Source organism: Vicia villosa, linkage group LG7 (genome assembly GCF_029867415.1).
Source record: "Vicia villosa cultivar HV-30 ecotype Madison, WI linkage group LG7, Vvil1.0, whole genome shotgun sequence".
Lineage (NCBI taxonomy): Eukaryota > Viridiplantae > Streptophyta > Magnoliopsida > Fabales > Fabaceae > Vicia > Vicia villosa.
The window spans coordinates 85933854-85941912 of record NC_081186.1 but is presented as its reverse complement, the minus strand read 5'-3'; the positions used below and the strand labels follow the sequence as shown (position 1 = coordinate 85941912).

At 33.7% G+C, this 8059-nt stretch overlaps 1 pseudogene; it reads left to right on the top strand.

The window, feature by feature from the left end:
- Window positions 1-1352: 1352 nt before the first annotated feature.
- Window positions 1353-6904, top strand: LOC131621062 (receptor-like protein EIX1; annotated as a pseudogene).
- Window positions 6905-8059: the final 1155 nt, after the last annotated feature.

Genomic DNA, 8059 nt, shown 5'->3' with positions numbered 1-8059 from the left:
ATAAAAGATTGACCCTTCCTAATCAACTGCGTCAACGACAAAGATAACTTAGAAAATCCTTCAATGAACTTCCAATAATAACATGCTAAACCAAGAAAACTTATAATCTCAACAACAGATTTTAGAGATTCTCATTGAGATACAACCTCAATCTTCGATGGATCAACAATAATACCACCACTAGATATCACATGACCAAGAAAACTCATTGCCTTCAACCAAAACTCACACTTAGAAAACTTAGTGTACAAATACTTCTCATTTATCACAGACAACACAATCTTCAAGTGCTCAGCATGATCCTGTTCACTCTTGGAATAGATCAAAATATGATCAATAACACAACAACAAACTTGTCCAAATACTAATGAAAAATCCTATTCATGTATTCCATAAATACACCAGGTGAATTAGTTATACCGAATGGAATCACAAAACACTCATAGTGAGCATACCTCGTTCTAAAAACAATCTTTTGAATATCTTCAGCTTTCACACAAATCTGATGATACCCAGACCTCGAATCAATCTTACTGAATTTAAAACTTATGGTTGAAAAAGAGATTGATTGTCAAATTAAAAAGCTCAGATATGATAATGTACCCAAGTATACAGTAGGAGAATTTAAAACTTTTTATGAGCAATCTGGTATCGAACATCAATTTACTGTTCCTTACACTCCTCAACAAAATGGAGTGAGTTAAAGGAAGAACAAAACAGACATGGAGATGGCTCGATGTTATGTCCTTGTTCCAAATGTGAAAAAAGATAAATTGGGAACTAATTATGTTGTTTATATATTTTTGGGGTATAGTAGAAACTCCAACAGGCATCGAATTTATAATTTGGAGACCAAAAAAATTCTAGTTAGCATAGATGTGAAGTTTGATGAGTTCTCTAAATGGAATTGGTAGAATAGTCAAGTCGAAGGTTCACGTAAGGTATTTCCAACCCGAGGTACTATAATCTTGGATGATATTGATGCCACGTGCAATATAGCTACATTTGAGCCTATATGGTATTTTGAAACTGCTAATGTTGAGGGATGGAAAGCTGCCATGCATGAGGAGATGAAGATGACACTACTACAATTTTAACATAAAATAGCACTAATTTAATAATGCTTTTTAATAAAGTGCAATTTGAAATATCACACCGAAACTTATAATAGCATTTATTTTTTTGGCGCTATTATAAGGTGCTAAAAAAATTTACAAAAATATAAAACAGGAGTTTAATAGCGTTTTATGTGAATGCACTATTATCGAAGCACTATTTCAATTTCACTTTTTGAGAAACTGATATGTTAAAGGTTTTTAATAAAATTAAATTAAATTAAAAGCACAAATTTTCTCCATTTTGTGGAGCCCTCCTCGAACTCCCAAACCTAAGAAAACACTACTTCACGAACTCTCATCAAACACGCCTTCTTCCCCTCATCTATCTCAAATACGTCTTCCATCTTCTAACACAAATTCTTCTTCCCCAAGACTCAGAACCCATCTTCTTCCCTCAATGAATTCACTTAAAAACCCCAAAATTATCCTTGTCCCCGTCAGGACCGACCTAATCAAAGCAGAAGCCCCGTTCTAATTTAAAAAATGGGCCAAAATCTAAAATATAAATACAACTATAATAATTTAAAAAGACACATAAAAAATAAAATTATATATTAATCAATAATGTATTTAATTATAATTATTTTGAATTTTGATCTATCTCAATTTTTGTATGTGTTAAGTTTTTATCATAGTATTTTTTTTTTAATTTATTGAATTTTTACTATAAATTTTATTTATTTAGATTTATATTTATGGAAAAAAATTGGATCTTTTAAAAATTTGGGGCCTCCCAAAATTTGGGGCTCTATGCTGTAGCACTTCCAGCACATGCATAGGACCGACCCTGATTATCCAAACATCTCTCTTGGAAGGAACATGAGAGTTCTCAGCATCAGTTGATCAACCTCCACGATCAGACTATGGTAACAAGCAGACTATCCAGAATAAGACTGCTTCTCCCAAACCTTCAAGACACAAGGATGCCCTTCAATCCTTGCAAGAACAAATGTTCCATCATGTGAGGACACCGCATAACTGAAACTCAAGCTTAAGGAGAACCTTCCCATACATATGACAGGGAGGAAATAAACATACTTCCTTTCTTAAGAACCATGATCCTTTTTTCCTTAAACGTATACCAACTCCTCATTTCTCCAGATAAATTCTGAAATGCTGATTCTAGGTAGTTTGGAAGGCATTTCATTACTGTAGGCATAAATCAACCACTTGCCTTAGGTTGACACATCTCTATTACAGTCCACCTCTTGGATGTATCCTCCAATTCAACAGAACAAGAATTTCATGTTCTCATAGACTTGATAGATTATATCAAGTTTGAGTAAACAACCTCCATCCTGTTTGAAGGAAACACCAGTCAAGCATACTGAGAAACATAAATTCTTAATATAGTGATGTCAAGACATTATATCCGACATCTCTTTAAGACACTTCAACTTTAGATCAAGAATTCATCTTCACCACTGCTAGGAATACCTTGAAAATCAATCATTCTCCCCCCTAATAGCAGTACAAACTGTGGTTAATGTACACCTACACAAATCATCTCTGTTCCAGCTCCATCATAACCTGTTCTGATTGAATAAGATCACACAATTGATCACTTTATTCTTTCAGATAGCAGAGATAATCTCTTTGACATTAGAGCCTGACCACCATATGCATGAATATGTCAAAATCTTGAAAACACCTAATCCTATTTTCTTAGCCGCTCAATTTTGACATTATCCTTATCAGACCTGGCGGAAAATCTGAATTATAAAAGAGGTGTCATGTTTTCAAAGGCTGTACGTACCATTCAAGAATTCATTTTCTTCTATGGGTCCTCTCCACAAGAAAAAATTGGCACTGCATTTAAAGCGACGACTAATTAAGTCTTTATATTTATTATTCTTGTTTCTGAATGTTAGAAGTAATAACAAATTGAGTTTTTATCACTTTGGCAGAGCAAAAATGAAGAAAATGAATACTGTTGTATGTATTCTCAAGTTAGTTGGAGCATTCTTTGTGCTGTTGCAGTGTGACCCTGCTTGTGGTGGTTGCATGGAAAATGAGAGAAAGGCTCTCAGTGAGGTGAAGGCAAGCTTGGTGTTGGATGATACTTCCCTTTTGTCTACTTGGGATAATAAGAGTGATTGCTGTGATTGGGAAGGAATCGTATGTAACAATCAAACTGGCCATGTTGAAAAGCTTGTTCTAAATGCTCCTCAGTTTGGTTTTGCTCCTTTTCGAGGAGAGATCAACATATCATTGATGAAATTGCGGTATTTAAAGCATCTGGACCTCAGTTGGAGTATTTTTTCCAGCCATACCTTCCCAAAAGTAACTTGAGAATACTAGTCCTCCAATCGGTATTCTTTGGTGGAAGAATTCCAACAGATCTTTTTCGTCTTTCTCACTTGCAATATCTTGATCTTTCACGGAATGGCCTCGAGGGTGAAATTCCTCATCAACTTGAAAATCTCTCTCATTTGCAATATCTTGATCTGAGTAATAATAGTCTTGTTGGAACTATTCCTCGTGAACTTGGATATCTCTCTCATTTGCAGTACCTTGATATGAGTTCAAATAATCTAGTTGGAACCATTCCTCATCATCTTGGAAGCCTTTCAAATGTACAGAAGCTTCATCTTGGAGATAATGACGGACTCACAGTTAATGGAGGAGAATGGATTTCAAATCTCACTCTTTTAACACATCTTGACTTGAGTGACGTGCAAAATATTAATTCTTTTGATGCATGGCTACAAATGATCGGTAAGTTTCCAAAAATAGAAGAATTGAAGCTATCTTATTGTGATCTTTCTGATATTTCTCTACCTGATTCAATATCAAATATTTCTAAGTCTCTTAGAATTCTTGATATTGGGGGAAATAACTTCTTGTCATCAAAAATATTTGAATGGGTGTTTAATGCCACCTCCAATTTGATCGAGCTTGATCTTAGCTATAACTTCTTCGAAGGCCCCATACCATATGATTTTGGCAACATCGGAAATCCTCTTGAACGACTTGACTTATCTCATAATGACCTGCATGGTGGGACTCTAGAACCCTTCAGAAACATATGTACCTTACAGTCATTACACCTTGAGTCTACCAATTTGAGTAAAGACATTTCAACTCTTCTGAAATCGTTTGGCTGTGCAAGTCATTCACTCCAGGACTTATCGTTAAAAGGTAACCAAATTACTGGAACATTTCCTGACCTTTCAATATTTCCATGTCTAATAGCAATTGACCTTTCAAATAATTTGTTGAGTGGAAAAGTCTCCGACGGTGACATAAATTTTCCATCTCAATTAGAGTCTTTAATAAGTGGATTCAATTTTTTAGAAGGTGGAATTCCAGTATCATTTGGTAACCTATGTTCATTAAGGTCACTAGACATGTCAAATAACAAGTTGAGTGAAGATATTACGTTGATAGTTTATAAGTTATCTGCTGGTTGTACAAAGTACTCACTGCAAGAGTTAGATTTGACTAGAAACCAAATTATTGGCACTCTACCTGACATGTCAGGGTTCTTATCTTTAGTACATTTGTACCTATCTCACAATCTAATAAGTGGGAGAATACTAGAAAATTCTACTTTCCCCCGTAAATTAGAGAGCCTCTACTTAGATTACAATAGTTTTCATGGTGTGATAACTGAATCCCATTTTAGCAGCATGTCCTTGCTTAGGTATCTACACTTAACTCACAGTTCACTGGCCTTGAAATTTAGTGAAAATTGGGTGCCACCTTTTCAGTTAACTACCTTATTGTTAGGTTCTTGTGGTTTAGGGCCTAGTTTTCCCAAATGGCTGCATAGTCAAAAATATTTGGAAAACTTGGACATTTCTGATGCTGGAATCTCAGATGTTGTTCCAGTGTGGTTTTGGACTCAATCGACAAATGTAGTTTCTATGAACATTTCATACAATAATCTTACTGGCACAATTCCAAATTTGCCCATAAGATTTTCTGAATATTTTCAAGGAATTATGCATTCAAATCACTTTGTAGGTTCCATACCACAATTTTTCCAGACCGCAACATTGCTAAAATTGTCCATGAACAAATTTTCAGAAATTCACTTGTTCTTGTGTACCAACACTACAGTGAATAGATTACACATATTGGATCTTTCAAAGAATCATTTATCCAAGAAAATTCCTGACTGTTGGAGTCATTTTGAAGCATTGGAATTTCTAGATTTGAGTGACAACGCTTTGTCTGGGGAAGTACCATCATCAATGGGATCATTACTTGAACTTAAGGCGTTGATATTGCGCAACAATGGTTTATCAGGGAAGTTACCTTTCTCCTTCAAAAGTTGCACAAAATTGTTCATGTTAGATCTTGGTTACAACAGATTTTCAGGACCCATACCAAATTGGTTAGGGCAAGAATTGAAAATGCTAAGCTTACGAAGAAACCAATTCTATGGAAGTCTACCAAAAAGTCTCTGTCACTTAACAAACATTCAGTTGTTTGATCTCTCAGAAAACAATCTATCAGGTCATATTTTCAAATGCTTGAAAAATTTCTCTGCAATGTCTCAAAGTGTTTCCTCAAATAGCTTGGTACCAAACTTTTTAAATTACTCTGTTGTATATCAAGTGCCCCTAGCTTATCAAGTTTATGATTTGACCGCATTGTTGATGTGGAAAGGTGTACAACGGTTATTCAAGAATGATAAGCTTATTTTGAGGAGCATTGATCTATCAAGTAATCAATTGACGGGAAACATTCCAGAAGAAATTGGAAAGTTGATAGAATTAGTGTCTTTGAATTTATCAAACAACAATTTGACTGGAGAAATTACTTCAAATATTGGAAGCTTGAGATTACTTGAATTTCTTGACTTGTCAAGAAACCATTTATCTGGTTTGATACCACGTTCTCTATCTCAAATTGACCGTCTTTCCATGTTGAACCTGTCCGACAACCAATTGTCTGGAAGAATTCCAATTGGCACACAATTACAAATTTTTGATGTCTCAAGTTATGAAGGAAAAGTTGATCTTTGTGGAAAACCACTAGACAAAAAATGTCCGGGAGAGGAAGAAGGTGTACAGAAGAAGCCGAAAACACCTGAAGAAAGTAGTCCAGAAGATAAAACACCAATTTATTGGGGTACATCTGTGGGATTTATCACAGGATTTTGGGGACTCTTGGGATCATTGATGCTCATCAAGACTTGGAGACGTGTATATGTCATGTTCTTAAACAACATAATTGACACAGTGTCCATGTTTATGATGTTGAATGCAATTAAACTTCAAAAGTGTCTTAGAGGCTTACAGGTAACTGTTTCTGTCCCCTCTTTCAGTATTGCCTTTATGCACCCAAACCATGAATTACAAATATATAAATTTTGTGTTCAATAAGATAAGATTAAAGTTACAAAATAACTGCTACGTCAAAACAGATACATTTTGTGTCTAAACAAAATATTCATATATGATGTTACCGTATTATTTTCAAGGTCAAATATATATTTCATTTTTTCTATTTATTATACTCCACTGTATATCAAGCATGTCTTTTGATGAATTTGTACTTTCAACAGGAAAAGTTTGTGTAAGCAACTCCACTACAACCATATTAGACAATTCGGTCAAGAAATGTAGGAGAACAAGTAACTGTTATTATTAGACAGAAATAAAGGAGTTCAGTAGTTCATAGTTCTCTGCTATATATCAATAATTTGAATAATAAATTTGTAAAGGATATCTGTTGTGAGAATAATTATAAGCATGTCATAATGATGTCCCTATTACTGTTGCTTCACTTTTCTTGTATTGTTGTATGAAAGTTATTTCAAGAATAAGTATAATAATTCAAAGATGTACTCTTTATACCTCTTTATTTTTTTGGTATATATATATATATATATATATATATATATATATATATATATATATATATATATATATATATATTTTGATTTTGATATACTGTGCTATTTAAAAATATTATAATTCAAAATATCACAAAACTACTGAAATGAAGAAACAGTGTTGTTATGATTACGAATTTTATCAATGCTTCTTGATAGATTTGAATTTCCGGATAGATTTATAATTCAGTATTGCAGCCGCCACTATAATTTTGAATTTCCGGATAGATTTATAATTTTGCAGATATCGTGTATTCAATGCTTGAATAAGGAATGAAATAAGCTTGATTATATGTAAATAATGTATATAATGTTTAGCCTTTTTATTAGCTGAGTGACACTCACAAAGATGGTTTTATCATTCAATATAATATAACTTTTTTTATAAGCACCAATGCATTAACTCGAGCTCAATCCATGTACACCCTCCATTCTTATTTATAAGAAAATTTTGTCTTTTTTTATTTATTGAATAAATAATGTATTTAGACTATATGTGGGTTAGATACATCAATTATTCAATAAATGAAAATTTGCTTATAAATAAGAATGGAGGGAGTATATATTTTTTATGTGAGTATAACAATGGAATATATATTTCATGTCAAGAACGGAAGGGTGTGTTTGTAGTCTTTGTGAAGGTGCCATGGAGTGAGATTCTCAATTATTTGTCACTTGTGATATTATTTTTAGGGTTAAATATGTTAGAGGTCCTATAAAAATTTTCATCAAACAATGGTCCTCGTAATATTTTCCGTCCCTATTTTTGGTCCCTCCCGTTAGATTCCACTAACGGAGGCTTACGTGGCACGCCACGTGTTACGCCATGTCAATTAAAGTCAACACTAATGGATGTGCATGTGGATGTGCATGTGACGTGCATGCGAATTTTCCCTGGTTAGGTTTACGTTGTAATAATGGATCTTTAACTTAGCCTCCCTCTTGAACTGAGACACCACTACCTGGGATTCTATTTGTATTTGAAAGATCAATAACATATAATTTACAAATTTTTCTAAGTGTTGAGGAATAGAACCATCAAATTAATTTGAAGAAAGATCTAAGTGAGTTAAATTTGACAGCCTTACTAAGG